Below are 22,014 nucleotides of genomic sequence, written 5' to 3' on the forward strand. Positions count from 1 at the left end.
TTTGGGCTCCCGGAGGGACCTCGGCCCGAACCCATCCCTCGATTGGACGTGGAAACCTGGGCTTCCCCGGGCCCCGTGCAGGCGGACCCACCTACCTGTGCGCGGACCGACGCCTCGTGGATGAGGATGTGAGGGGTGGACGCCTCAGACAAAGGGCTCGTGAGGTGGCTGATCCATCCCCTTTCTGAGTGGGATGGACTTCCCTGGTGTGTGTGTGTGTGTGAGCGTGTGTGTGTGCGGGTGTGTGTGTGTGAGAGTGTGTGTGTGTGAGAGTGTGTGTGAGAGAGTGTGTAAGCCTAAGGAAAGAAAGAGTGTAGGTGGCAGGTGGGAGAAGAGACGCCTCAGGAGGTGCGCGGAGCTCTGCCAGCCGAGTGCCCACTGGCCGTGTCTCGAGGGCCCCGGCCTCCCTTGGAAGCTCGGGGAGGAAGCAGGTGGACCCGCGGAGACAGAGGGGGGCGAGGTATTCCCCGCGAGGAGGCGCCGTCACAGGAAGGGGAGGAAGGAAGAGCGGGCAGGAGATCAGACTCAGTGAAGGGTCCTGTGAAGTTTACCTCCCGAACCACTGCAGAATGGGAAGAGCGGGACGGGGATAGAAGAGCCCACAGCTGCCGTGGAGAGACACCACGTAAGGTGATAGACCATCCTGTTTGTGTCCTTTGTCCCCATAGTGTCCTGCTGAGGGCAAGACACAGGAGGACGGTGGGTATCCTGTGAGCGTCCGGGTCCAGGGCCCGGCCACCCCCCAGAGGACCTTAGTACCCTCTGGGCCCAGGGGTCTCAGAAGGAGACCCCGTAGTGTGTGACCCTCCATCCGAAGGGGACAGCGGTTCAATGAGCAGCCACCCTCGAATCTGTGGGGTGATCTGAAGAGAGCTGGCGAAGATGGCTGTCTGTAAGAGTTGGGGAAGCCAGAGTCATTCCTGATAAGGAAGCTCATTTCCTTCTGAAAAGCTACATCAGGAAACCAGAGTGTTAAGGCCATGCATTTTACAGAAAATGTGAAAGAGTTACTGCCTTTGGACTAGGGGTTTAGATTACCTGCCTGGACCAAGATTCAGTTGTGAGAGACTTTCTCTTACCACCTGGTTGCACTACTTTTCCTATGGAATGATTGATCTGGGTCTGATCAATTATTTTTATTCGCTAGGAAAATTCAGAGATAAGATTTCTAAAGTAATACTAGAACCCACTAGTAGTAGGATTAGCCATGAAAAAAATCCCCCCTCCCCCCAAAGAAACGTAAAGGTTTGTAATATGGGGGGAAGAAGCGTGCCGTTTTTAAAAGATGGTCGCTGATTCTAATCATCAAAGTCAATTTATTGCTAGCTTGATAAAACTAATTTTCAGTGTATATTCAACTTTGCAACAGTTTTGGTGTGTTTTTTTCTCGCTGCCAGAGTGGAGATACATTGAAAGTGTGATAATGTTGATAGGTCATATTTTAAGAAGAATGCTTTAGGTTCACAAATCAATGCCAGACCATAACTATGGATATTCAGCTGTAAATTTATTTTATTTAAAATATAGTTAATTTATTATATTATATTAATTTCAGGTGTATACCATAGTTATTCAGTATTGCATGGCTATGCATTTTATTGACTTTTCTTGCATCTGTGGAAATATTTTGTATAAATACCTCAAGAGGTATAATGGGGTATGATCAGAAGGATATGTAATCTGTGGGGGAAATTGGCACTGTTACCCAAATCCTGTCAGAGAAGTTTTATGAAAGTTATTGTATTCTCATTAATTTATCATTAGCCCAGATAGAAGACAAACAAATAAGCCAAAATCAAGGTAAGGTTGATGGGGGAGCAAGCAGTTACCATCAGCAGAGCTGGATGGGCTGTGGGAGCATGCTTTGAATGTAAGTGCAAATACTAGCTTGAATGACCAGTTTGAGAAGATACTGCTTACATGTAATGAATGTGCCTCATGGATTTGTGTGCATATTTTTGAGCTCCTACAATCAGAAAGACACTTGTTTTCAGAGGAGAAAGATGGACTTACACACTCTCAAGGTGTTTCTTGTTTGCTGTGGCAATGAAACCTTGGACAGATAATTACTTACCATCCACTCTACTTTCTGGGGCAGCTGAGGGAAGTTATCAAATCTGGCCTGTAATAAAGTAATCAACAGTACTTAATAGGCCAAGGTACCAGATAAACCAGTAATGCCAACAGGGTTTGCTTTCACTGAACTGATTTTCTAGTTATACAGTAAGAGGAGAAATTAAATGGCAGTGCAGTGCCGTCTGATGTAAGAAATTGTCAAAATATAGACGTCAGTGTTCAGAAGATTAGGAGTCAAATAAAGCAGCGGTCGCCAACCGGTGATCCGTGAGGTCCGAAAGGTTGACGACCGCTGAAATAGAACTTGGAAGTGCCTTTCTGATGCCTGTCAACTCATGCATATTTATAGTAAAAGATCTAATTCTAGAACAAATCCACCATTGGAATTGGAAAATATCTAGGAAAAAATTGTAGATTTTGCTCTTTTTGAAAATGTGTATAAAGTATGGTAATGGGACGTTATTTTTCTTACATATAAGAATAACAGCTTTGTATTTAGAAAACTTCAAGAGAGGCCCCGGCCAGCGTGATTCCGTGGTTAGAGTATCAGCCTTCAAACCAAAGGGTTGCGGGTTCAATTCGGGTCAAGGACACGTACCTGGGTTCCAGGTTCCCTACCCCGGTTGGGATGCATGCAGGAGGCAATCAGTTGATGTGGCTCTCTCACGTCGATGTTTCTCTCTCCCTCTCTCTCTCTCTCTCTCTCTCTCTCCCCCTTTCTCCTCCCCATCCCCTCCCCCATCCCTTCCACTCTCCCTAAAAATCAGTGGAAAATATCCTCTAGTGAGAAATAACAAAAAAAAGAACACTTCAAGAGAATCTAAAAGTCCAAATTACTTGCAAATTTAGGTGTCGGGTGTTTTAAAAAGTGGGAAATTAAAGATACTTGAAATAGGCTTAGACTCAAGAAAGTCATTTTAAGTGTGTATGTTACATGCCATTGCGTTGGCTCCGATGCCTGGCGACCCTATGAATGAATGATGTACACAGTGTTCCGTCCTCAGCAGCCTTGCTCAGCTCCTGTAGACTCATGCCTATGGCTTCTTTTATGGAGTCAGTCCATCTCATATTGGGTCTTCCTTTTTTCCTGCTGCCTTATATTTTTCCCAGCATTCTTTTTTTTTTTTTTTTTTTTTTTTTTTATTTATTTATTTATTTATTTTTTTCATTTTTCTATCTTTTATTTTTTTTTTTAATTTTAATTAAATCTTTATTGTTCAGATTATCACATTTGTTCCTCTTTTTTCCCCCCATAACTCCCCTCCTCCCGGTTCCCACCCCACTCTCCGCCCTCACTCCCCACCCACTGTCCTCATCCATAGGTGCACGATTTTTGTCCAGTCTCTTCCCGCATCTCCCACACCCCTTTCCCCCCCAAGCATAGTCAGTCCATTCCCTTTCTATGTCCCTGATTCTATTATAATCACCAGTTCATTCTGTTCATCAGATTATTTATTCACTTGATTCTTAGATTCACTTGTTGATAGATGCATATTTGTTGTTCATAATTTGTATCTTTACCTTTTTCTTCCTCTTCCTCTTCTTAAAGGGTACCTTTCAGCATTTCATATAATCCTGGTTTGGTGGTGATGAACTCCTTTAGCTTTTCCTTATCTGTGAAGCTCTTTATCTGACCTTCAATTCTGAATGATAGCTTTGCTGGATAAAGTAATCTTGGTTGTAGGTTCTTGGTATTCATCACTCTGAATATTTCTTGCCATTCCCTTCTGGCCTGCAAAGTTTCTGTTGAGAAATCAGCTGACAGTCGTATGGGTATTCCCTTGTAGGTAACTGAGTTTCTTTCTCTTGCTGTTTTTAAGATTCTCTCTTTATCTTTTGCTCTTGGCATTTTAATTATGATGTGTCTTGGTGTGGTCCTCTTTGGATTCCTTTTGTTTGGGGTTCTCCGCGATTCTTGGACCTGTAAGTCTATTTCTTTCACCAGGTGGGGGAAGTTTTCTGTCATTATTTCTTCAAATAGGTTTCCAATATCTTGCTCTCTCTCATCTTCTGGCACCCCTATAATTCTGATGTTGGTACGCTTGAAGCTGTCCCAGAGGCTCCTTACACTATTCTCGCATTTTTGGATTCTTTTTTCATTTTGCTTTTCCAGTTGGGTGTTTTTTGCTTCCTCGCATTTCAAATCATTGACTTGATTCTTGCGCTCCTCTGGTCTGCTGTCGGGAGTCTGTATAATATCCTTTATTTCAGTCAGTGTATGCTTAATTTCTAATTGGTTCTTTATCACAACATCGAGGGTCTCATTAGATTTCTTGAGGATCTCACTACATTTATCGGCGGCTTCTAGACAGTTCTTGAGAGACCTTAAAAGTGTGGTTCTGAACTCAATATCCTCCATTGACAGTTTTGTCCTGTTTCTTTGTCTCCGCATTTTGTTATGCTTCCTTGGTGCACCCCCTAGTGGTCTTTGTGCGAAGTCTTATAGTTAAACCTTGTTGTAGCTAATACCAGGGAGGGTTTGACCTCCAGGCCAATTGGCTATGAGAATCAGCTGTGTCAGCAGTGAGAGAACTTCTGTCCTCTAGGGAGGTGCTAATCTAGCCTTTGCCTGAGGCTATCCGGCAAATGCCTCTGTGCAGGGCTTGGGCGGGGCGGGTCGCACAGGATCAACAGGGTGGGCCGGAGAGAGCAGTTATGGCGGCTCTCAGTCCTGTCCCCAGGGGCTCTGCCTCTCTGAGTCCCAGCACCCGCTGCAAAGCTCGGAGAGAAAGCTGCACTCGCTCTGACCGAAGCCAGACAGTCCCGCTTCTCCCGTTTGAGTCTGGGTCCCTAGAGACTCGCCCGTATCTGGAGCTCAGAGTCTGCGACTCCCTCCCGATTGAAAACGCCAACCGCGCCCTCCGCCGCCAGCCCGCTCCGCGCACTCCGCACCTCAGAATTTGACTTCAGCACTGCGCCTCCTCTGAGTGTCCGTATGCGTTTCTCTTTCCTCCTAGTTGTGGGACTTCCACTCAGCCAGCGTTCCTGTGGTTCTTGGTGATGTCCGTTCTGTCTTTTAGTTTCACTTTTGAAGTAGTTGTTCAAAGCAGCAAACTCCGGCGTTAACCTATGCCGCCATCTTGGTTCTCCTCCCAGCATTCTTGACTTTTCCACAGAACCCTGCCTTCTCATGATAGGACCAGAGTAGAACAACTTGAAGTTTTGTCATTTTTGCTTCCAGTGATGTTTAAGCAATTCTGAGAAAAACACGAAAGCAGTGAGACTTCCCTATACTCTAACACTTATGAATTAGCCATTAGGTCTTGAATGAGCTCAATAAAGTGTTCCTTCTTTAAACTGAGACAAAGAAGATGGAGTAAATATTTCCACCTCATGATGATGAAAATGAACACTTAGAAAATAAGCATTAAACATTCAGAAGGAAGAGATAAATATTCCTCCATTACTTAAAGACACTCAAGCTCTATCTTAAATACTTGTTCTTTAGTTCCTGCTCTTAGAAGGGGTGTAGCAAGTAGTGCTTTTGTCCTAGGTACTGTCAGTTCTGTAGGTGGTCAATAACAAAAATGCTGCACTCTTTGGGACCCAGAATAGCCAGGAATGCTAAGGGGATAGCTCACTCTCCTCCACACCTCTCCAAGTTGTTTACAAAAGCTTCTTCTGTTTCTGTTCGTCCTTCAGAATGATTAAGAAGGAAGGCTGTGAGGAATGGGAACTGAGTACTGAGCACAGTCTTCCTTTCTGGCCTGGGATAACTGTGTTATTCTCAAACTGTCAGCCTTCAATTTTTCATGAGAGGAGATAACCCCAAAATAGAATGAGAAGCACTTCTACTTGGCTTTGAGATTTACCATATCACTGTATAACCTCAAAGTCTTTATTATTTACTTTTACAATCCTATATAATAAAACGCTAATATGCTAATCGACTGAACAGCAGAACGACCAGTTGCTATGATGCGCACTGACCACCAGGGGGCAGGCGCTCAATGCAGGAGCTGCCTCCTGGTGGTCAGTGCACTCCCACAGGGGGAGTGCCACTCATCCAGAAGCTGGACTCATGGCTGGCAAGCACAGTGGTGGTAGCAAGAGCCTCTCCTGCCTCCGCGGCAGCTCTAAGGAGCAGTGAGGCGAGCGGTAAGGGGTAAGGAGCAGCGAGCAGGGAGGCAGTAAGGAGCAAGGGGTCCTGGACTGTGAGAGGGAGCGTGGCCCATCAGTTTTTCTCTCTCCTCCACTTCCTCTCTCTAAGCATGTTCTTGAGTGAGGATTAAAACAACAATAAATATATACGTACTAGAGGCCTGATGCACGAAATTCCTGCAAGGGGCTTGGCCCTCACAGCCCGGGCTTCATCAGGAAGGATGCCCAGAAGGTCGTTCAGCTGTCCGGTCTAATTAGCATGTTGTGCTTTTATTATTATACTAGAAGCCCAGCGCAGGAAATCGTGTAGCCCCGCCCACCCACGCTGGTCTTTGGTCTTTACGGCATTAGGACCACTGGGTTTTTATAATATATAGATATTTTTTAAGCAGAGAGGAAGGGGGTAACAATGGCAGGGTCTGGGCAGCACTGACATTTCTTCTTATCTAAGGTGTCAGTGAACCAAACAGTAATGTGGTTACCTAGATAATGAATTACATGTGTATAATTGAAAGGTGAATTACAGATCTTGTGCTGCTTTCTAAAACTATTATTTCTTTGGTGCTTGTTGATGGATAGTTTTGACCCTTATGGTCTCTTGGGTGCTTGTAGCAACAGTGTCCCAAAGCATATTATAGGAAGTTCCATGTGATTAGTGGTTTCTGCAGTCCGATGACGGTTCCCACTAGGAAATAGTTTTCATCTCTGAAGAGACTCTCTGAGGGTGGTATGTGAGACGGTGTGTTTGTCATGTCAGGCATCCTCTGATTTTCCTGGAGATGTGGGATGGTAGAGAGATCAGCCATACCTCCTATTACTTTTCAGCCTTTTGAATTCATATTCTTGTGCCAGGGCCTAAGAGGACAGACGTAGCTTGAATCTTGGAACAATGATTCAACATAGTACTTCTTATCTAATGTTGTTTTCAAAAGTAAATCATTGTGCTTACTAGTACATGGCTGTTTCATTCAGTTCCCCAGTCCTGGGCTTATTCAAGTTCCCCAGATCCTGGTTATTCTTTTAAATGTATTGTCTTTGCCCTAACCGGTTTGGCTCAGTGGATAGAGCGTCGGCCTGCGGACTGAAAGGTCCCAGGTTCGATTCCGGTAAAGGGCATGTACCTTGGTTGTGAGCACATCCCCAGTAGGGAGTGTGCAGGAGGCAGCTGGTTGATGTTTCTCTCGCATGGATGTTTCTAACTCTCTATCCCTCTCCCTTTCTCTCTGTAAAAAATCAATAAAATATATTAAAATAAATGAATAAATAAATAAATGTATTGTCTTTGTTTCTCCTTCAATTCTTTATGTTTGTTTGTTTCTTAATCCCCACCCTGAGGATATTTTTTTCCATTGATTTTTTTAGAGATTGGAAGGGAGGGAGAGGGAAAAGGGGAGAGAGAGAAACATCATTGTGAGAAAGACACATCGATTGGTTGCCTCCTGCACACACACCAGATCCAACCTCAACCCAGGTACATGCCTTTGACTGGGAATCGAACCCTTAACTCTCTGGTCTGCAGGCCAACACACTCAACCACTGAGCCACGCTGGCCAGGGCCTTATGTCAGTTTTTAATATTGCTGGCATACTAAATTAATGTTGCACAAAGGACATTTAAGTGCCTTTTAGTAATTTCTAAGTCATTATAGGAATGTTACTAAGATACCTTGAAGTGTTACGTTTCAGGGACCTGTTTTCTCCTTAATATCATATAACAGCCCAATCTTGGTTCTGAAAGAGCTTAGAGTCTCAATAGTGAGATAAGACATTGTGCATCATTTAAACAATAATTAGAAAATTCTAAAATACTGAAATGAATGTTTATTTTCAGGTAGGCATATACATGCTGTATTTTATAACCAGCCTTCTTCATTACACATTAACCTAAAAGAAAAAAAGGTTCCTATGGCAGACTGTCCTGAGCTTAGCTTATTTTACATCTCACTTTTAACAGAAGATTGTTAAATTATAGTTGAGCATGGTCATGGCCTAGTTAGTAAGCAGTTTTCTGCATACAAGTAGGAGATATTTGTGAAGACACTGGGCATTCAAGTCAGTGGAGAACTACTTAACCTTCCTGGTGACCAGAGGCCATGTAACACAGAGTTAGAGAAAGCTGGTCAAAGTTGCTATGCTCTGAGGTGCCCTAAGAATGTCCAATACTCGAAATCAAGAAGGTAGGCAGATAGGTGACTCTCTCAAGTGTCTCTTGCTGCCATAGAAATAGCAGTTTTCACTGGACTAGAATACTTGTGTCCATATAGGAGGTGGAAAACACTAAGAAAACTTAAGTTTGCACAGTGAAAAATGTTTATTATTATAATTAAAACCTCATCCTCTTGGGACCACAGGTAAAGACAAAGTATGTAATATACCTCTCTCTAGGGTTGGCTGTTTCACAGGCATCATGGCCAAGTGTGCTTTACCTCAGTGATTTAAAGGCAAAGGCAGAGGGTTTTTTTCCCACTTACCTGCCACAGGGAATGACCTTTGAACTCTCATTATGTTCCTGCATCAAATCAGTCCTTGATATTCAGCCATGAGTGTAACAAGAAATGGAAACTAACCTCCAGGAACCTGACCTGTCTGATAACTGCTAGGTGCTCAGCTCCTGGCATAATGCCTAACTCATTGCGGTGCTTAAAAATATCGGAGGCCTGGCCAGCTGGCGTGGCTCAGTGGTTGAGTGTCAACCTATGAACCAGGAGGTCACGGTTCAATTCCCGGTCAGGCCATGTGCCCTGGTTGCGGGCTTGATCCCCAGTGTGGAGCGTGCAGGAGGCATTCGATCAATGATTCTCTCTCATCATTGATGTTTCTTTCTCTCCCTCTCCTTCTCCCTTCCTCTTAAAAAAAAAAATCTATAAATAAAACATTTAAAAAATATTGGAGAATGAATGAGGAAGGGGCTCTGGTGACTGGATATTGTGTCATTAAAAGGGGCGGGGAGCACAGGAGGAGGTTCATGTTTGACAGGAAAGATTTGGGTTGGGAGAAGTTGGTAAGTCACTTGGGTGGAATTTCCAGTAGACACTTAAAAGTATAGGATCAGAGTCAGAGCAAGTTGTCAAGGCTGGAAATGGGAAGTTAAGAATCTTTATCTTCGCAGGGAGGTCATGGTGAAGTTGAAGAATTAGATTAAATTGCCCTGGGAGAGAGTAGAGCTGACAATGGAATTTTCAGGTTAATGTCAATCTGAAACTCATTCTTAAAGCAATCTCAGAAAAAATAATCTTCTGGTTATTGTCAGATTTTCAGACAATAAAGAATTAATATGTAAGCCCCTGTCCAGGTAGTTCAGTTGACTAGAGCGTCATCCTGATATGCTAAGGTTGCTGGTTCGATTCTCTGTCAGGGCACATACAAGAATCAACCAATGAATACATAAGTAAGTGGAACAGTGAATAGTGAATTGATGTTTCTCTCTCTCTCAAAAAAAAAAAAAAAAAAAAAAAGAATTACTATAGCTGGTAGATGAGCACTTTTTCCTACTGTCATCATCAGCTAAAGTTAACTTTTAGCCCTAATAGTGATCCAGCTACCTCTGTGGGTGTTAAGTTTACTTCTCCTTTATGACTTGATTTAGCTGACCCTATTGTACATTGGGTAGTTACGCCTCATTGGACAGGTCGTTAGGCCTTTCATTAGTGTCTTTCCTGGGACACTGTGTGTGGATGAAGGCGGGGGAGGGTAGAAGGGGGAGGTATCTTTGGCCAGGGCTAGGTATGCTCTCTGATTTCCTGGTGGCTGCCTAACAGTTTTGTCCCCTATGTCAGCTTGTGGAGCTGAAGGAATAGCATTTCTTTCCTTCGTCCTGTTTGTGTGTTTTCTGTCAATGAGAAGGCAGCAGTCTGTGACCATGTCATTGAGTCAGTATAGGCACTTGAACAAGTCATAGGAAAACTAAACCTCCATAGAGAAGGGACCAAAGCATTTATCATAATTAGTTTGTAAACTCAATACCTGTTTCTTTAGTTTGGCTTTTCTTTTTCAATGGGAACATAAATGCTGGTAAAGAAACACATCTGTCTGAAAATAGCCTCATGTTATTGTTTCAGACTAAGAACAAGTTGGTTAGTGGGGAACTGTAACTGGACTGCTGGTAGTTGCTCTGCTATGGACATGTAGTTTAAAACTCAAGCTGCATACTTTCCCCAGCTCCTGCTCAGGCTCTGTTGATGAGGTGTGGTTGGCTTTCCTCTTTGGGTCCAGCTCTGCTATCCAGGCATTGGTGGCCTATCTGCCACATGGGCTCTATTCTAGATATTGGAGGGCTAAAAGGAGGGCTGGAGGACAATTAGACACACCTTCCTAATTAATTCTTGGTACAGGATTGATTTGAAGGTCACATGAAAGGCATTCCTGATTATTTCTCCAACAGGCTCCTGGGATAGGCAAGGTCCTGCCATCATGACAGAAACTAAATAGGTGATTCCAATGAAGTATGAGGGGTACTGTGAAAGCCAGAGCCCAGGATGCTTGGTAACTGTGAGCAGAATCACTTAACCCAGCATAGGCACAGCCTCTCTAACAGATCTCCTGAGAAGGAGTTAGTCTGAGGAAGTAAGAAGAAGTGTTATCCCCGGCAGAGCAAACAGTTTGGACCAAAATCTCTGAGCAGGACTGAAGAATTGGATTTGGTAGCTGCTAGCATGTAGAGTGCAGTGTAAGGCGAAAGCGCTAAGGTGGAAAGGTGAGGAAGGGTCTAACCCAAACTGGGGAGATTTGGCATTTATCCTAGGGACACTTAAAGGCTGGGAATGAAAAGGTTAGGACCAGGATAACTGCAGGCATCTGTTCGGGGAACCAGAGCAGTGGATGAATTCAAGAGGTATTACAGCCTGGCTGGTGTGCCTCAGTGGTTGAGTGTCAACCCGTGAACTAGGAGGTCACGGTGTGATTCCCGGTCATGGGTTGTGGGCTTGATCCCCAGTAGGGGGTGTACAGGAGGCAGCCAATCGATGCTTTGCTCTCGCATGGATGTTTCTCTCTTTCCCTCTCCCTCTCTCTGGAGTAAATAAAAACGTGTGTTTTTTAAAAAGGCATTACAATGTACAATTGTTGGGATGTAACGATGGACTGACTATGGAGTCAGAAAGGTTTTTCTACAGCCAGTGTTTCCTTAGAACTGGTTAGGTTTAAATCACAACCACATGTCTTTCCTTCGTGGTTGTCTGTTGGCATTTGACTTAACATAGCCCCTGAGTGCTGGTTCATTGTGGTCCGTCCTGCAAGGCTTGACGTACAGTGCGCTTCTTTAAGAGAGAGGACACTTGACTACAAGGGGACTGAGCTGACTGACAGGCATGAGTCCTGTCATGTGGTGGTTGGAGAGGCAGTTCTGAGTGAAGCATCCTCTTGACAGGCCAAACTGTAGCTTAAGGCTGAGAGCAGCAGCTCATTTTCCTAATCCCAAGTGGCCGGCAGAGCTGTTCTGTTATCATATGGCGTTTGTTTTCTTTCCTGAATCATTAAACCAAATTGTGCCTCAAACTAATTAGGTTAGTGACATGAGTAATTTCTTTTTTTTTTTTTTTTAAATATATTTTATTGATTTTTTACAGAGAGGAAGGGAGAGAGATAGAGAGAGTTAGAAACATCGATGAGAGAGAAACATCGATCAGCTGCCTCCTGCACATCTCCTATTGGGGATGTGCCCGCAACCCAGGTACATGCCCCTGACCGGAATCGAACCTGGGACCTTTCAGTCCGCAGGCCGACGCTCTATCCACTGAGCCAAACCGGTTTCGGCGACATGAGTAATTTCTATTAAATTTGTGAACGTATTCCAAGACACTACTGAATTATATGCAGTTTTGATGAGTTCAGTATGTGTCTTGATTTATTGATTAGCTAACTATGCAGGAACAAGCTCTGAAAGTTTACAGTTTTTCAGCAAATATTAAGCACCTACTATATCAGGCCTTGTTCTAGGCACTTGGGATACAGCACTGAACAAAAAATAGACAAAAAATTCCATGTCCTGCAGGAGCGTCCGTTCTAGCAGAGGTGGGAGGGGGCGACAGTAGGAAAATAAACCGGCTTCTGGTAAGACAGCACTTGAACCCTGAAGGAAGCAGGGGAGCAAGTAAGCCAAGTGGATGGATATCTGTACAATAGAACTGCAAGTACAAAGGCCCCGAGACAGGAATGCACCTGGTACGTTTGAGATACATTAACAGTGAACCACTGTGGCTGGAGCAGAGTGCGTGAGGGAAAGAGAAAGAGGCTATAAGGTCAGAAAGAGGAGGGGGGTACAGACAGATTATGTGGGGCCCTGTAGGTCATTGGAGGAGACTTGGCTTTTATTCTAAGAGAGATGAAGTATCCAGAGGGCTGGAGTATTTAAACCAGTACTCCTTGGTTGTCAGCTGTGATGCCTGAAAACAGATCATAAGATCGTTGGGTAATTGAAGTTCTGATCACTTTGCTCCTACTTTCTTTGGACCCATTTTATATGAAGAAATGCTGTTGGGTAGAGGCTTAAACACTGCTCTGGGGGAAGGCACTGTCTGCCAATCACATACTGGCCTTTTAATGCCATTAGACTGCTGTGCTTGCTTGTTTGTGTGTGTTTTTAATATATTTTATTGATTTTTTACAGAGAGGAAGGGAGAGGGATAGAGAGTTAGAAACATCGATGAGAGAGAAACACCAATCAGCTGCCTCCTGCACACTCCCTACTGGGTATGTGCCTGCAACCAAGGTACATACCCTTGACCAGAATCGAACCTGGGACCCTTTTGTCCGCAGGCCGACGCTCTATCCACTGAGCCAAACCGGTTAGGGCTGTGCTTATTTCTTTACTGAACTACCCATATGTCAGTGTTTTTATTATAACTCAGTCTTTGAGTGTGGATAGTGACTTTTTCACATGGAACCTAAAGTGTGTTACAGGTATATCATTTAACACTTCTTCTTCTTCTTTTTTTTTTATATTTTATTGATTTTTTACAGAGAGGAAGGGAGAGAGATAGAGAGTTAGAAACATCGATGAGAGAGAAACATCGATCAGCTGCCTCCTGCACATCTCCCACTGGGGATGTGCCCGCAACCCAGGTACATGCCCTTGACCGGAATCGAACCCGGGACCTTTCAGTCCACAGGCCGACGCTCTATCCACTGAGCCAAACCGGTTTCGGCAACACTTCTTTAAATAAGTTAATTCATACCCTTCAGACTGCTCTCATACCACCCTGTTCTTTTTCAGTATAACACTTTTCTCAAATTGTAATGACATGTTTAAATGATGATTTGATTGTCTTATCTCTCCTACTGGACTGTAAAGTCTGTGAAGGCAGAAGCTCTATCTGTTTTGGTCATCAGTGTATCCTGTGCTTTGCCTAGACCTGGCCCATAATAGATGATACTTAATAAGTATTTATTAATGAATTAATCTGCATAAATTACAGGTGTCATTTATACATAAGCACCTGAAACACAGACTATAAAATGCAGCTAATGATGCCCAGCCGGTGTTGCGTGTCGACCTATGAGCCAGAAGGTCATGGTTCAATTCCTGGTCAGAGCACACCTCTGGGTTGTGGGCTCGATCCCCCGTAGGGGGTGTGCAGGTCAGTCAATCGATGTTTCTCTTTATTCCTCTCCCTTCCACTCTCTAAAACCAATAAAAACCAATTTTTAAAAAATAAACACAGCTAATGTCACAATCTGTTTTAAAATTAGGTTGAGGGCCCCCATCTCACTTAATAACTGGGGTCATGACCGCATCTCGCCACAGTGCTTTATTTTAGTATATTTTAACAATTACTGGGTGGGAGGGGTTACCCATAGAAAAAATCTAATTCCCAAACAGGCCCCTGACCCTCGCTCTTAGGAATGTGTTTGAGAGGACAGAAGTCTATAGCAGTGTCTGCGGAGGCACCTCAGAAGAGGGAGAGGCTGCCCTAAGAATGTACAGTTCTTGACAGTGGGGGGTATGTACCAAGCAAGGACTTCCCACCCCTGTGGTGTTCCTAGCCTCAGTGCCCAGCCTGTATAGCTGCAACCACAAACTGTTAATACAGTTTCTCATGCACAGCCATCATGAACTTTGCTTGCTTACAGTTCTGTAGGAAAACTCATTTTGAGCCCTCCCTTCCTTAGTATGACTTGTTCATGAGTGGTGAGGATTTGCAGCTAAGTAGCTTGCCCAGTATGATGTTGGCTAGGGAAAAGTACCATCTTCAGATACACTCAACAAGTGCTGAGAGTGACTAGATCATTGGGCCTTAGCTTGAAGTTACTTCCTCAGGAAGCTTATTTATTCTCTTGGCTTCAGCCATTGTCTCTATACTGGTGATACCGCAAAAGTAAGCTTACAAGGTTTTTGTTTTAAAGGAAAGAGACTTTTAATTCACACATATCCATTTAGTTTGATTATGGACCTGAATCTGTAAGCTGTGAATAGGTTGTTCTGTACCTTTAGACACAACTAAAGGTATAATTTATATGCAATTAAATGCACAGACCTGAGGTATTCAGTTTGGTGAGTTATGACAATTGAATCACCATATAACCACAGTGCAACACAAGGTACAGAACATTTCCATTACATAGAATATTTCCTTGTGCCCCTTTCCAGTCAGCCACCCATTGCCCAACTCAACCACTACCACTACCACCTTCTGACTACTGTCACTATCAGTAAGGTTTGCCTGTTCCTGTACTTCAAATAAATGGAATCCTATAGTGTGGGTGTTAGTTTGTTTGTTTTTTTGGAGGGTTGAGGGGTTGTCTGTTATCTTTCATTCAACGTAATGTTTTTTAAGATTCACATATGTTGCATGTATTAATAGTTCACTTATTTTTACTGCTTTACTGTATTCTGTTGTATGACTATACCATAATTTGTTGTTTATCCAATGTCCTATTCATGACCATTTCAGTTTGTTTCCGATTTGGGGCTATGATGAATAAGGATGCTATGAACATTTTGTGAGTGGAGTTGCTGTGTCATTGGGTTGATGTTTAACTTCATAAGAAAATGTCAGTTTTCCAAAGTGATCGTACTGTTTTACACTTCTACCAACAGTGTATGAGAGTTCCATTTGCTTCATATCCTCTTCAAACTTTGTGATTGTCAGTCAATCTTTTTTTTATTTTTGCTAATCTAGTGGGTATATCAGTGTACTTTTTAAAATAATATTTTTTAATTGATTTTAGCAAGGAAGGGAAAGAGATAGATAGAAACATCAATGAGAGAGACATCGATTGGCTGCCTCCTGCACACTCCCTACTGGGGATCGAGCCTGCAACCTGGGCAGTGGCCCTGACCCAGAATCGAACTGGGGACCTCTTGGTTCATAGGTCAGCGTTCAACCACTGAGCAACACTGGCTGGGCTCTCAGTGTACTTTGAATTTGCATGTCCCTGGTGACTAGTGATAGGAGCACTTTTTCATGTGCCTTTGTCCATTCTTGTATCTTTGGTGTGAAGTGACTGTGTCTTCTGATATTTTTAAACATTGGGTCATTCATTGTTTTATTATTGATTTGTAGGAGTTCTACAATTTTTTTTTTAGATTTTGAAATCCAGTGTATCAATGGATTAGTGCTTTTTGTGCCCTGGCCAAGAAATCCTTATCTACCCCATAGTTTTGAAATATTCTCTAGTATGTTTTTTTCTAGAAGCTTTATGATTCTGGCTTTTACATTTAGGTCTTTGATCTCAAATTAATTTTTGTATATGCAGTGAGAGAAGAGGGGTCAAAGTTCTCAGTTTGCCATATGGATATTCAATTATTTCAACACCATTTCTTTAAAAGAGTTTCCCCCCCATTGAGTTGATTTAATGCTTTGCCTGAAAATCAATTGACTATATTTGTGTGGCTTGCAGAGTAATGGATAGTATTACAAGGCAATAATTTTGTCTCTAGAAATCCCTAATGGCCCTTTTTGAAGCCTGGCACTGAAAAATAGAAAGCATGATTTGTAATTTTAAAAAGTATAGTTACAGAGCAAACTATTATAGATACATTTTTAAATATCTTGGCTGCAACCACCCAGGCTCCATCCGTCTGTAAGCTTCTGGAGAGCTTGATGCTTTTAATAGGATCAGGAAGACACAATCCCAGAACAAGTAATGACACTTGAAAAAACCTGCCGTCGATCAAAAATATTCTTAAAGATATACTGAGAGGTGAATAAAGGATAACATGACAGAGAAAACATGGCTACTCAATGTGTCTTTTATATTTCTCCTCTTATCAAAGACCTGGATGGAAAGAGCAAGCCTGGGCAAAGTACAAACTCATGCAGGAGGCAGCGATCGATGTTTCAGTGTTTTGCTCTCACTTTGATGTTTCTCTCTCCCTCCCTCTAAAAAACCTTTTTTTTTAAATTTCTGAATTTCAGACATTCTAATAGGTGTGTAGTTTTAATAAATAAATTTTAAATTGCATTTTTAATTAATCTAATAACTAACCTAATGACTATTGATATCATGAATTGTAGTAATTGATTTAGAACAGCGGTTCTCAACCTTGGGGTCGAACGACCCTTTCACAGGAGTCGCCTAAGACCATCGGAAAACACATGTATAATTACATATTGTTTTTGTGATTAATCACTATGCTTTAATTATGTTCAATTTGTAACAATGAAAATACATCCTGCATATCAGATATTTACATTACGATTTATAACAGTAGCAAAATTACAGTTATGAAGTAGCAATGAAAATAATTTTATGGTTAGGGGTCACCATAACATGAGGAACTGTATTAAAGGGTCGCGGCATTAGGAAGGTTGAGAACCACTGATTTAGAATGTTGAAGCAACCTTACTTTCCTGGGATTAAACCCTCTTGGTCATGATGTATTGTCTTTTTTTTTTTTTTTTTTTTTTTTTTTGAGAGGGAGAGAGATAGAAACATCAGTGATGGGAGAGCATCATTGATCAGCTATCTCCTGCAAGCCCTTTACTGGGGATTGAGCCCAAAACCTGGACATGTGCCCTTGACTGGAATCGAATCTGGCACCCGTCAGTCTGCAGGCTGACACTCTATCCACTGAGCCAAACCTGCTAGGGTGATGTATTGTCTTTCTAACACATTGCTGGATTTAGTTTGCTAATATTTTGTTGGGGGATTTTGTGCCTATGCTCATGAGTTCTACAGTTCAGTGTCATTTTGTGCTCTTCCCAAATCTTACTCATAGCTGTCTGCTCCATTTCATTCCCTCCAACAGACCTTCCTTTTCTTTTACTTGATATCCTAATTGGTTTTCTGTGTCTAGTGTCTCCTAAACTCTATTCCACCTACATTTAACTTCAGAAATTCAAAGGTTCTCATTGCTTACTGTATTAGTCAGGGCCCAAACAGGAAACAGCCAGCACATTCAAAGGGTTAATTGAAAATCCTTTAATGATGGGATTATTTACAATGGTGTGAGTTGTGAGGGAAACCTACACTGCTGGAGCACCACAGGGACTGGCAGGGGCTGGCTACAGCTGGTAGAGTCACTACCACAGGCATGATGAGGGAAGGGAGAAATTACTGGACTTATCTCTCCTGTGGGAGAGGAATACTGTGACCTTGGGCAAAGAACACTTCCCCTGTCAGAAGCACATCCTGGTAGGGAGAGAGCCAGAGAATAAATACCTTGACCTTTCTTCTTGCTCCTGATCTCTTCCTGGTGCTTCCCCATTGGCTGAATCAGGTGGAAACCAGATGGCCTGGAGCCTAGGTGATGTAGTCCTTAGAGATTAGCATTCTGACTCCTGAGAGACAGAACAGGGCAGAGAGGGATTTGGTGGGGAAGGTTGGGCAGACCCAGAGTACAGAGCACACCCACCAATCAAAGTTAAACTCCTTAGATTAGCAGTTGTTGCCACCAGCTCTGGCTTCTACTCCCTTTCTGACTTGTTGCACATTGGGACTGTGTCTTTTCATCTTTTTCTCTCCCAAAGCCTCTCGGGTAGGCCCTCAGTAAAGGCATGCTGTATGAACATGTCAATGTTGGTTTGAGTGGTGGGGCTGAGGCAGGCAGTTGCCAAGCCAGACAACAGAATGAACTTTTCCCTCTCACACTCATCACTAAGAATGAAGGAGTTGTTTCACACATACAAGCCTCTGTTTTTATAGAGGTTCAGAGAAGCTAAATAATCTGCCCAGGGTTTTACAGCTGGTTGTGGCAGGTCTGGCACACACAGCTATCGATGTAAGAACGTCCAAACCTGTAGAGAATTTTAATAAAATTTTACTTGAGCCAAACAGGATATGCCTGAAAGCAAGAGTTCAACAGACTGAGAAAAATTGCCTACAGAGAATAGTAGTTTGTAGCTTCTCTTATGCATTTGTAATTAAGGAGGGAAGGTAAGGAAGATTACATGAAAGTAGTAAAAAACAAGGCAGGGATTGGAATAGAGGATAGGTAACTCAATTATGTGCTCCCGTGAGGGTGGTTACTTTGAAAGACAGAAATTTCAAACGTGTATTAACCTAGATGCACAGAAACAATGGACAAGTCTTGCTTAAGGTAAAAATACGCCTTTTACAAAAGAAGCTTTATGCTCGGGGCATGAGTACCCACCATGACCTGCCTGGCTAGGAATCTATGATCAGATCATCCTGTGAGGTTGCTTTCTGTAGAGCCCCTTTTTTGTCCACACAGCCAGCTGTGGAACCCTGGAAAAGTTACCTAGCCTCTCTGAGCTGTTTTCTCCATCTGTAAGAAAGGGTTGCATGGACTTAGAGATGTACTATATATTATACTGAACACTGCCTGACCTATTGCACTCACTGCACATTAGCTCAGAATATTATCTTCATATTCCTACTCAGCTTTTGAAGGCGAGATATTTAAGTCAGTCATACATATATCTTTTTAAAAAAGACGTATGTAGCCCAGCCAGTGTTGCTCAGTGGTTGAACACCGACCCATGAACCAAGAGGTCACTGGTTCGATTCCCGGTCAGGGCACATGCCTGGGTTGCGGGCTCAGTCCTCAGTAGGGGGCGTGCAGGAGGCAGCCAGTTGATGTTTCTCTCTCACCGATGTTTCTATCTCTCTATCCCTCTATCCCTCTTCCTCTCTCTAAAATCAATAAAAACATATTTAAAAAATAATAAGAGACTTATGTAGTGATTTATTATGGGTCAGGTCCTGTTATAAATGCTTTACAAATATTAATCATTTAATCCTAACTCCCCTAAGAGGTAGACACAATTATTCCCATTTTACAGATGAGAAAACAGAGGCACAGAATGATTAAGAAATTTACCTGGGGTTACCGGCCTTGAACCCAGGCAAGGTTAGCTGCAGATTCCATGCCTCTAATCTCTGTGCTGCCTTTCCCATAACCTATAGCCTTGTCAAAGTATGTATAGCCAGTCCTGTCAAGGCACTTTCCACCATTTATTCTTTTATTTTATTATATATTGATTTCAGATAGGAAAGGAGAGGGAGACCTAGAAACATCAATGATGACAGAGCATCCTTGATCAACTGCCTTCTGCACACCTCCCACTGGGGATCAAGCCCACAACCTGGGCATGTGCCCTGACCAGGAATGGAACCACAACCACTGACCCACAGCAGCTGGGCTCCACCGTTCATTCTTGACCGGCATGGAAAGTAGGCCTGGGTTTATAGAGATCTTTGTAGGCACATAAAAGGTATATGGAAGGATATTAGGGGCAAGTAGAAGGGAAACGTTAGGGGTGAGAAAGGATAGTCACTGAAATAAATGAGGAAAACCAGCACTGCCTGCTTGAGCAGGAAATACCTAGTCATCCAGCCTGCCCAGCTTCATGCCACCTGGCTTCCTCAGTCCAGCTAATGCCCCTTTATGGATGTTGATAAAGCTGCCCTTTGAGTCAGTGTCAGTAAAACAGAGGTTATTAAAATTTATTTTAATCCACTTCGTTGTTTTAAGCCACAGATGCAAACGTAAAGCCAAACATAACTAGAGCATGAAGGAATGCAGTGCTAGAGGGGAGGAAGTGTGCCCTGGACGTGAATTTAGAGGGGCCATGGATATCCTTGCTTATGGTGGCTGTGTCTCATTCCCCTGGCCCTTTTAGCTGGTAATTAATGACCCATAGAAGTTAAGCAGAATCTCACTTACCTAGTACAACAAATTTGACACTCAAGTTCTCAGGATATCCATGACCTGTCAGTAACCAAAAAGAGCCTGTAAATGCAGAAAGTGACCAAAATTGCTCAAGGGAGTCAGGACATGAAAATTTTAGAAGATTCTATGTGACTAACCTGTCTTCTAATTAGAAGGGAGGCTGTAAGGGCAGGAAAATTATCAGCAAAGAGGAAGGAGGAGTGGCTGAGGCCACAGACATTCACCATCAGACAGAAAGAAAGATGGTTAAGATAAAACCCAATGGTAGAGTTCAGGGGACAAGCCAAGCTGCACAGCCCTAGACAGTAGAGACCACAGGAGGCAGGAAGCTGAGAGGGGTCTGGAGTTAGAGGCAGCCCAAGCCATGCTTCTTTCAGTATTTCACACAGGCACAGGTGTCTTTCATGTAGGATCTAGTAGTATAGGATGCTGTACTAGGCTATACTGGTGAGACAACCCCTAACATAGACATGTACTTTGCACAGTACACTCATATCTACCTTGAAAGTAAAAGAGATGCTGGGGGACCCTTTTCCCCCTCCCCACATGGAGTCCATTCTGTGGGACTCTTTCCCTCTCCCCATGTGGAAGTCTGTACTTGTTGTTCGAGAAATCTCCACCTTTGCTATACCACTTTCTGTCTGTGGATTCATTCTTTGATTCTGGTGGACAAAGAATCCGGGTTCCAGTCCAAAAATTCCTTTTCAATTGGTGCATCGCCGGGGATTTCTCCATAAATCCATCTACCCTCTTCACATCAAATTGTCAGTGACATCAACTCCTAAATCTGTCTGTCTCGAGTGAGCCTTGAATGCCAGCATAGGAGAAGAACAAAGCTGCATTGCCATCAACTAGATCACCAGATTTCTACTCATATGAGCCTCTAAAGGACCTGAAACTTCTCTTTCGAAGGGATCCTGAAGAGTCAATAAGTACCAAATAAGTAACATACTCTGAAGCCCTAAAGCTACAACTGATCCTCCGCATGAAACCACAGACGAAGGCTGAAGGCTGCTACAACCATCGTCCATGGACCCTTAGTAGCCCACTTCCAACGGGACCCTGACTGCCGCCCCCAAAGGACTACCTCTTTGCCAGCAGGAAGCAGACAGACAGATTGGCGTCCATTGTCTCCAATGGCAGTTGGGGTTTCCTAATCAGAGGGGGGACTGATACAGGAATTTTTAGGGGTGAAAAAGACAGGTTTTAAGAAATTTTGGAAATTAAGGGGACCATGGAGGAAGCACGGGGTTTCAGAGCAGCAGATGGTACATTTCCATAGAATAGGGAAGCTGGGAACAGCAAAAGGTCTATATTTATAAAATAAAGAGAAGGAAGCCCTTCATCCAGAAGGAGAAGAAGAAAGCCCAAAGGGAATAGGAAAACATTAAGGAAGGAGCGGGGTAGAGCCTCACATGTCCCATGTGAGGTTGACCTTTGAGCCCAGGAGTTACTATAGTAACCAGTCTAAGGAAATAGTGACCAATCAGAGGGGATATCAAGGCACCAGGATCTGCAGCCTTTATATAAGCCATTGGGAAAAGGAACTCAGTGGGACCCTTTCCCCCTCCCCACATGGGAGTCCATTCTTGGGACTCTTTCCCTCTCCCCATGTGGGAGTCTGTACTTGTTCTTCAATAAATCTTCACCTTTGCTATACCAAAAAAAAAAAAAAAAAGATGCTGGATCTGAAAATGAAATTAAGAAAAAAATTCCATTTTCAATAGCATCAAACAAAATTAAATGCTTAGAAATAAATTTAAC

The 22,014-nt window shown here is 43.1% G+C and overlaps 2 protein-coding genes across 2 annotated transcripts in view; both read left to right on the forward strand.

Annotated features, from left to right (window-relative positions):
* Nucleotides 1-22,014, forward strand: part of RANBP10 (RAN binding protein 10) — an 85,128-nt gene that overhangs the window by 58,492 nt on the left and 4,622 nt on the right. The gene's annotated exons all lie outside the window — the stretch shown is intronic.
* Nucleotides 1-22,014, forward strand: part of GFOD2 (glucose-fructose oxidoreductase domain containing 2) — a 41,986-nt gene that overhangs the window by 403 nt on the left and 19,569 nt on the right. The window lies entirely within an intron of this gene.

Source organism: Myotis myotis, unplaced genomic scaffold (assembly GCF_014108235.1).
Source record: "Myotis myotis isolate mMyoMyo1 unplaced genomic scaffold, mMyoMyo1.p scaffold_m19_p_19, whole genome shotgun sequence".
Taxonomy (NCBI): Eukaryota; Metazoa; Chordata; class Mammalia; order Chiroptera; family Vespertilionidae; genus Myotis; species Myotis myotis.